Source organism: Lactuca serriola, chromosome 7, assembly GCF_051521515.1.
Source record: "Lactuca serriola cultivar US96UC23 chromosome 7, Lser_US96UC23_V15, whole genome shotgun sequence".
NCBI lineage: Eukaryota > Viridiplantae > Streptophyta > Magnoliopsida > Asterales > Asteraceae > Lactuca > Lactuca serriola.
In genome coordinates, this window is record NC_136414.1 from 174,552,825 (window position 1) to 174,561,108 (window position 8,284).

The window sequence follows — 8,284 nt, forward strand, 5'->3', positions numbered from 1 at the left end:
GTTAGGCATCTGTGGCAAAAAAAATCGATTTTGGGCATAACCGATTTTTTTAAATGTAAATTTGGGGGCTTTTATGACAAAAACCCTATAAACTTTGATACCCCTTTTCTCTTCTCCGATATCTTTTTCTGTTCTCCTATATAGGACATCAAGAAAGCTAAAAAGATATATTGTCGAACCATCATCCTTAGCTCATCGACACGAGACTGTCGGCAAAAACCCTTGGTTTGTCGCAGAAAACAACCAAAATGTCGCCTCCTTATTCCTCCTCCTTCACCTCTTTCCTTGGCAAGAGTAGACGGGGCATGATTTTAGTAGGTGCTTCACGATGTAAAAACATTCATTATGGGGTAAGGCGTGGGTTCGAATTGAAGAACACCTCCATCGTTCCCCCACATGACGCAACCACATCCAAACCTTTACATCACATATTTTGGTTTTGGATTTGAACTTCAGGTTTGATATGGTTTTGGATTTGAGTTTCATATTGGATTTTGGTTTCAGATTTATGGTGTAGGTTCGAGTTTAAGATGTATTTTAGATTTATGGTTGAACATTAGGCAACTTTGTGTTGAGTTTGTGGTGAATTATGTAATATTGGATCTATAACTAGAGATGGTGATCAAGGTTGGTGTTGGGAACCGCATTATCTTCGTTCATTTGGGAAGGAATACTACTAAGGTGAGGTGAGTCCCATTTCAAACAATATATTAATAACTTACTTTATTTATAATATCTTATATAATAATAAAAAAGAAATAAAAAAATAAAAATATATTATTAAATGTAAAATAGTCATTTGTTGTCGGGTAAGGACCAAATCCGAAACAGAACTAAACCACATTGATGGACCGCGTTAAAAAAAATTTAGAAACCGAACATGTTGACTACCCAAGCCGCATGGACCATTCATGTACTTTACTCAAAATTTGATGAAATATCTTTTTTAGCCATACTCTCTAGTTGGATTTCACAAATGTATTTTGTCGTGTTTCATGTAAAATTGAAACACTAAACAAGTCGAGAGAGTTTCACCTTAATCTTGATATGACATGTCAATTTGTTTATTTTTGTGTTGAGTTAGCAGGGTACGCTTTAAAGATAACAAATATGTCATGTCATGTTGAGTTGAAACAATAAAAATGTTGAAAAAATAAAGGTCATAGAGACGGAAACTATTGGTACATTTTATTCTAGTAATCTAAACAATGTGGTTCTATCTCACTCTTTTGCTTCAAGTAATCACATCGTCAAGAATCCGAATTACTTAAAGACGATATTAGCTCAATGCCTGAATCATACGCATAACCACAATGAAGAGACCACGATGGTCTCCCATCCTCTTCTTCATTCTATCTATATTTGCTTCTTGTTCCAAGATCACACACACATGATGACATGAACCCGTTTTCTTTTTTCCGGAAGTTTTCCTTATGTTCGGCGCCCAGAGAGAACACACAAGAAGCTATTGGATTTTGACTTTGTCAATTCCTATTATTAAACAATCTTATTTTCTTTTAATTCATTTTTTAAAATATTTATATTTCCTATTTTTTTCCCCTTTTCCTCTCTAACCAAAATACCAATAAATACAAATTATTTATAACTTCTTTTCCTTTTAAATAAATTGCCAACACTCTCTTAAAAAAAAATACAAGGAATACAATAATAATATAAAATTTTGTACTATTTTTTATTTTATCAATTAAACCTTAAAAATACCTATTCTTGTAAGTGATAACCACCGATTTATCTTTTTTGAAGCAAACTCTTATTTAAAGTAATTTGGGCTTTCAATTTATTTAACCCATCAAAATACACTAGCCATTATCTTGATATTACTTGTTATAAAATTTTATCACGATTTATGTAATTGGATTTCAACTTATTACTAAAAAAAATATCAGTTTTATGCACATTTGAATCGACAATATATCGACTTTATTTTATAATTTAACAAAAAAAAACCCCGATAACTAATTAAAACTTAATTACACAAAATAAATTAAATTTCAGTTTCATTACATAAATAAGTAAAAATCCTATAAACATCCATTTGATCCCTAAAAAGTTAAATATGCTGGTACAAATAATAAAACGATTAAATAACACATATTGGTTTCAACTTTCAAGATCTAATTTACAAATAATTATTTTAGTTGGAAAACATGCCTCTAATTTGCCTTTCTGAGGCTGTCTTTGGCATCTTCTTAGATACTCACCGACACTCCACCCGTAATCCATATACTTTCAATACTACCCCCTCCACTAATATCTTCAACAAGTTTACGCCTCCAATCATAAAAAACATGCAATTTTTTTTCCTATGTTGTTACTCATTGATCTTTCTTTTGTCCAAATTAACTTGCATTAATTGGGATTGAAGAGATCCAAACGATGTACAATTGAAAAAAAAAGATTTTAGGGGTGTTTCACTGCTTGGAATTGGATCGAACAAAAAAAAAATTAGATAATGAAACTAACAATTGAAATAACTAAAGTTGGTGCAACTTTGATTTAGAATTAGTTCAATCTCGAATAATGTATACAAATTTATTTTAACTATAAAACTAGAGATTTTAATCAATATCATCTCAAGCTTCAAAAATAAAAAGGGTTACTTGAGTATGTACACGACACGAATAGGAGGAGGTGATTGTGTAATTTGTAGAAAAACAAAAATGAAGAGAGAAATGAGAAAGGGGCCATATATGATAAAAACAAATGCTGGGGGCTGATATGGAAAATGTGACCTTGATCGATTATTTGTTTAATTGCAATTATTGAGTTGAATATTCAATAATAATTTCCGGTGGTTATTGTTTTTTATTATTATCTTTAAGTTTATATTTTCTTAAATATACTTTAAAACAACAAAACTTTCGTTTATAAAAATATATACAATCCTAATAATAATTCATATGGTAAAACCATAACCGATCGACATCGTTATTTAAATGATTAAAACTTAATTTGATGGTTATATATAGACAGAATTCCAACTAGGCCACTCACAAGTCACAGCTCTTCTTTACCTCCTTCACCACCCAGAACAGCCACTCATCGCCGCATCTCCGGCGAAATGCAGACGTTTTCGGCGGTTACTCTCGCGGTCCTTTTACTCATTTCTCTCTCCACCACTACCGACGCCCACAACATCACTCATATTCTTGACAAAAGCCCAGAATTCTCAACCTTCAATCACTATCTCACACTCACTCACCTTGCCGGAGAAATCAACCGCCGCCAGACTATCACCGTCTGCGCCGTCGACAATGCAGCCATGTCTGCCTTGATTGCCAAAGGCTTGTCACTTGTCACTATAAAAAATGTTCTTTCCCTTCATGTCTTTGCCGACTACTTCGGCTCCAAAAAGCTCCACCAAATCACCAAAGGCTCCACCTCCACCGCCACCATGTACCAAGCCACCGGTGAAGCCCCTGGCACCACCGGATACGTACATATCACCGACGTTAAAGGTGGTAAAGTTCACTTCACTCCCGAAGACAATCCCACGCAAACTGTTCTTTACGTAAAATCCATATTAGAAATGCCTTACAACATATCGGTCATTCAAATTAGTGAAATTCTACAGTCGCCGGAAGCTGAGGCACCGACATCGGCGCCGGATCTGAACTTAACTTCGTTGTTACAAAAAGACGGATGCAAAGCGTTTTACGATCTGTTATCAACTTCGGGAGCTATCGGAACGTTTTTAAGCACAGTTGACGGCGGAGTAACGGTGTTCTGTCCCAGTGACGACGCTATTACGGCATTCGCGCCAAAATACAAGAACTTGACGGCGGAAGAGAAGACGTCTTTGTTGCTTTACCATGGTGTTCCGATCTATAATTCCATGGGAATGTTGAGATCAAGTAATGGGTTGATGAACACGTTAGCGACGGAAGGGGCGAAGAAGAAATACGACTTCACTGTACAAAACGTCGGCGACGATGTGAAGTTGAAGACAAAAGTGGTGACGGCGGCGATTACAGGGACGGTGATCGACGACGAACCGGTGGCGCTTTACAAGATTGATAAAGTTTTGTTGCCGAGGGAGTTGTTTAAGGGGACGGCGGAGGCTGATGAACCTGCAGCGGCACCGAAGGCGGCGAAGAAGAAAAAGAAGGCGGCGAAGAAGGGTGATAATGCGGATGCCCCGGGGCCAGACTCTTCAGACGACGATTATGGTGGCGGTGATGCGGCGGATCAGACGGCTAGTTCCGGTGGGAGGCTGGTGGCGTCGGCGTTTACGGTGGTGTGTCTCGCACTCGTTTTTGTTTGATGAGGCTTTTTTTTGTTGATGCGATGGAGTGACGGCGCGGTATTATAGGTCCCACGAAGTTGACGCATAGAAGAACACAACCTCCTTTTTATTTTATATTATTTTAAAGTTTTTTTTTTCTTTTCCATTTTTTTATTTTGTAATATAAACGTTTTTTTTCCCTCGGTTTTGTAATTGTTTTGAGTGCTTGATTGATTTGATTAAAATAAAACGATACACATTGTTGTATTTTAGTTGTGTTTGTAGGTTACATTCCTTCGTTTTTTTTTTGGTTGGGAGTTTTGAAAACTAAATAAAAGCCTATTTCAGTTTGAAATCACTTTAATCGAAGATGAAATAATATTGAATTTTACAATCTAACTTGGTGATAGGTATGAATACCGAATTGAAGATATCAATTAATGAAATAGTTCAACCACATACATATGTATATACATATGAATTAAAATCAAGAAATTACTACTCATAAATATATACATATACCACATACATGTAGATTAAAATCAAGAAATTACTACTCATAAATATATGAACATTATAAGAAAAAGTTTTTATATTACATAAGTCAAATACAAATATCTAAGAACAAAGTCTATCTACTGTATTTGGTGATCATGAAATATACTCAAACATCATCAATCTAATTTTGATAACCAATATGATATTTATAAATCTTGAAATACTTCAATGTAAGCAGGGGCGGATTTAGGGGGTTCCGGGGTGGTACCGGCAACCCCTAAATTTTCCGGTCGCAGTGGAAAAATTTTTGAAAATTTTTAAAATTTTTATTTTTTTCTACTATCGTGCAACCTCTAATCTTCCCGTGCAACCTCTACTATGAAATCCTGCGTCCGCCCTTGAATCTAAGTCCATATGTCACATATGTTCTTTTCTTCATCCATGATTATTCATTTATACCTTTTTTGTTTGTTACTCTAGACAAAGTGACATACAACTTTTTGTGGATGAACACAAATATTCACAAGAATAACCCAACTATAGAAAGTGATTGGCTTTGGCTTTTATTGATTATCATTGCAAAACACAACACCAAGGAGAATTGTTTGCAGACAAATTTGAATGGTATATGTTTGTCAGATGGAGCTAAAACGACTCTTGAGTATAAACGTTCGAGCTCGATCTAACATTATTTCCAGAGATGATTTATGCTTCAAGTACACATATTATCAACATTACCGAAGCAGCTACTTTCAATTTGGTTCATGATTCAGTATTCCAAACAATTTGATGGATATTAGAACATTAAGTGAGTACAATGCTTCAGTCGCAAAGTTGTATTATCATAAATGGTATAATTTGTCTGAATTTACACATGTTGTGAATAACCAGATATCCAATTAAGCACATACTTGTTCATGAATTTATATATGTTGTGAATCACCATATATCTAATTAAGCACATACTTGTTCATTTGACGTTCTACATGATTTTATAGGTGTCAGAAGAATAGAAGAATAGCAGGTTGATGAAAATATGTGCTACTTTAGTACTTGTACTTTTGAAAAGAAAAAAAGGATATACAAAATCAACAATTGGCTGGATCGGATCACACACATATTTAATCAACATGTTCTCGAGAATTTCAACCTCTTCTTGAGCATGATTATCCTTACCCGTGACACCATCACCAATATTTAATATCCACTCTGTGAATCTTTAACTTTTGGACAACTATTTTGGATCACAACCTACACGTAAATGCATATTGACAATTAAGTTCATACCTAAAACTAGTGCCAATGCTTTGAATAATTAAGGGATACATGAACGATATCATGCCTACTACCCTTCGGTATGACATGTATATGTCTGAAATCCCCTCTAAAAACAACTTTCCCACCAAAAGGTGGAGAGATTATGCAATTGATTTGCACTCCTAAAATGTCGGCAAGATTCTGATCTAACGCTTCAACACATTGTCTATACACCATCAGATCCTCATTGTAAATGATTGATTTTGTCTCCTTAAGTAACTAACACAACTCACCATACATAACAATGAGATACACTAAGGTGGTGTTTGTTTTTTTGACAAAAAGACTTATTGACCTCTTATATCTGCGGCGAAAAGACATTTGAGAAAAAGACTGTTGTTTTAAAAAAACAATAGATATAAAAAAAACAATTCTTTTTAACCTCTTTTTCCAAAGAAATAAAAATAGATTTTGATTTTGGAAAATGTTTTTGTAAGTTCTAACCCTATGTGATATTTCTTTTTCCATCCCCCTATGTGATATTTCTTTTTCCATCCCAATGTCTCCATCACTATTGCCAATACCACTGTCGCCCACCGCCGCCGCCGCCGCCCCAACCACCACCTCCACCTCCATGTATGCCACCACTTCCACCCTAACACCCCCATCTCCCTTATTGTAACACCCACAACTTTGGACTAGACAGTTAGGGTATAATAAGCGATAAAATGACATTTTAATAGAAGTTTATTTAGGATAAATAATCTTAAGCAAAGTTATAGTATATGTGACAAGGATTTCATATATAAAAGAACTCTAATATACGTCCACGTAAGAAGAAGTCATGCTTCTTTGAAGTTTCGTGGTTTAAGTTTCGTGATTAAACCGACATGGCTATGCGTGTCGTAAAAAGTGAATTTTAGATAGGTTGCTTATTAGCCTAATCCATCTAAATGAAAGTCGTAGTAATCATGAAACCGAGAGCATGCATATAGAGAATGTCCAAATTTGAATTTGTATGAGAAAGTTATGATTTTTCGAAGTTTTAGCGCAACAACATGGACACAAAAATCGAAATTCAAATCGGTCGATTGTTAGCCGAAACAATCTAAATGAGAATTAAAGATCTCATGAATATGAACTCGTCAACATATAGACAATCGAGAATGAAGTTCATATGAAGGAGTTATGAATTTACATGGACCTCAACAATCTAAACCGATCTAAATATGAATTTTAGTTAGAGTGAGAGTTAGCGGTTAAGACTTTAATGAAAGTTGTAGATTTCATCGAGAGGATTCTGGGGATATAAAGAACATCGAAAACGTAGCTCGTACGTGAAAGTTATGGTCGTCCGAAGATCTACGAGAAAATACATGCACTGGTAATGTGGCAGCACCAGAGTGCGCCACATGGCATGGTCTGCCGTCCCTTCCTCCGAGAGACAAGGCGATGTGGCATGATGCGGACGAGACATTTGGCACCATGAGAATGTGACATATGTCGCATTCTAGAAGAATGGGATATAGATGAACCAAGCCGCAACACATATGATAAAGGAGGCGTTTGCGTCATCAAAGGGTGCGGGGCGCCCAATAAAATGTATGGCACGCACACCTGATCCATACCTATTATTTTCAAATTTCACTCATTTCCTTACAAACTTACTTCCAATCTCTTAGAAACCTATCTAGCATTTGATTTTGATTTTTCCTAACTTTTAGAACATTTTAGTAGAAACTCTAGAGCTCTAGGAGCCTAACGAAAAGAAGTGTTCGGGTTGGAGTTATTTCTTTGTCAATTTCCTGGTTTTTTGCTAAATAATTGTAAGTTAAGCTACATTTATTTTATTTCAAGTGTAACTTATATTTATGTTCATAATCGTTATTATGAACCTATAAATAAAATTTATCAGTGATTCCAAGTCATTATACCGATTGGTCTACTTACGGGAATGCTGTCTAGACTGGATTCAGTGAGATGTTTAAAATGGAATTTCCAAACAATATACTTTGTATACCAAATGGACTCTACCTCTGATATGATCCTACATGGTTGTTCCTTACTTGATAGATCTTGATGTAGACATTGGGATAAGTGAGGAATCTAGACTGTCATACGTCACCAGGAATATAAGACTAAGTCTTAGTGATATTCACACCTAGGTCATATCAAAAGAAAAGCCAATGTGCTAGGCGAAGTGTTGCCCAACTTTCCAATCATACACTTTTAACAAGTGAGCGCATAGTTACTTTCAACTTACACATAGACACAACTGTTCTA

The 8,284-nt window shown here is 35.3% G+C and overlaps 1 pseudogene; it reads left to right on the plus strand.

Annotated features, from left to right (window-relative positions):
- The first annotated feature begins 2,990 nt into the window (after positions 1-2,990).
- On the plus strand, positions 2,991-4,513 carry LOC145062027 (fasciclin-like arabinogalactan protein 2 pseudogene; annotated as a pseudogene).
- The last annotated feature ends 3,771 nt before the right edge of the window (positions 4,514-8,284 follow it).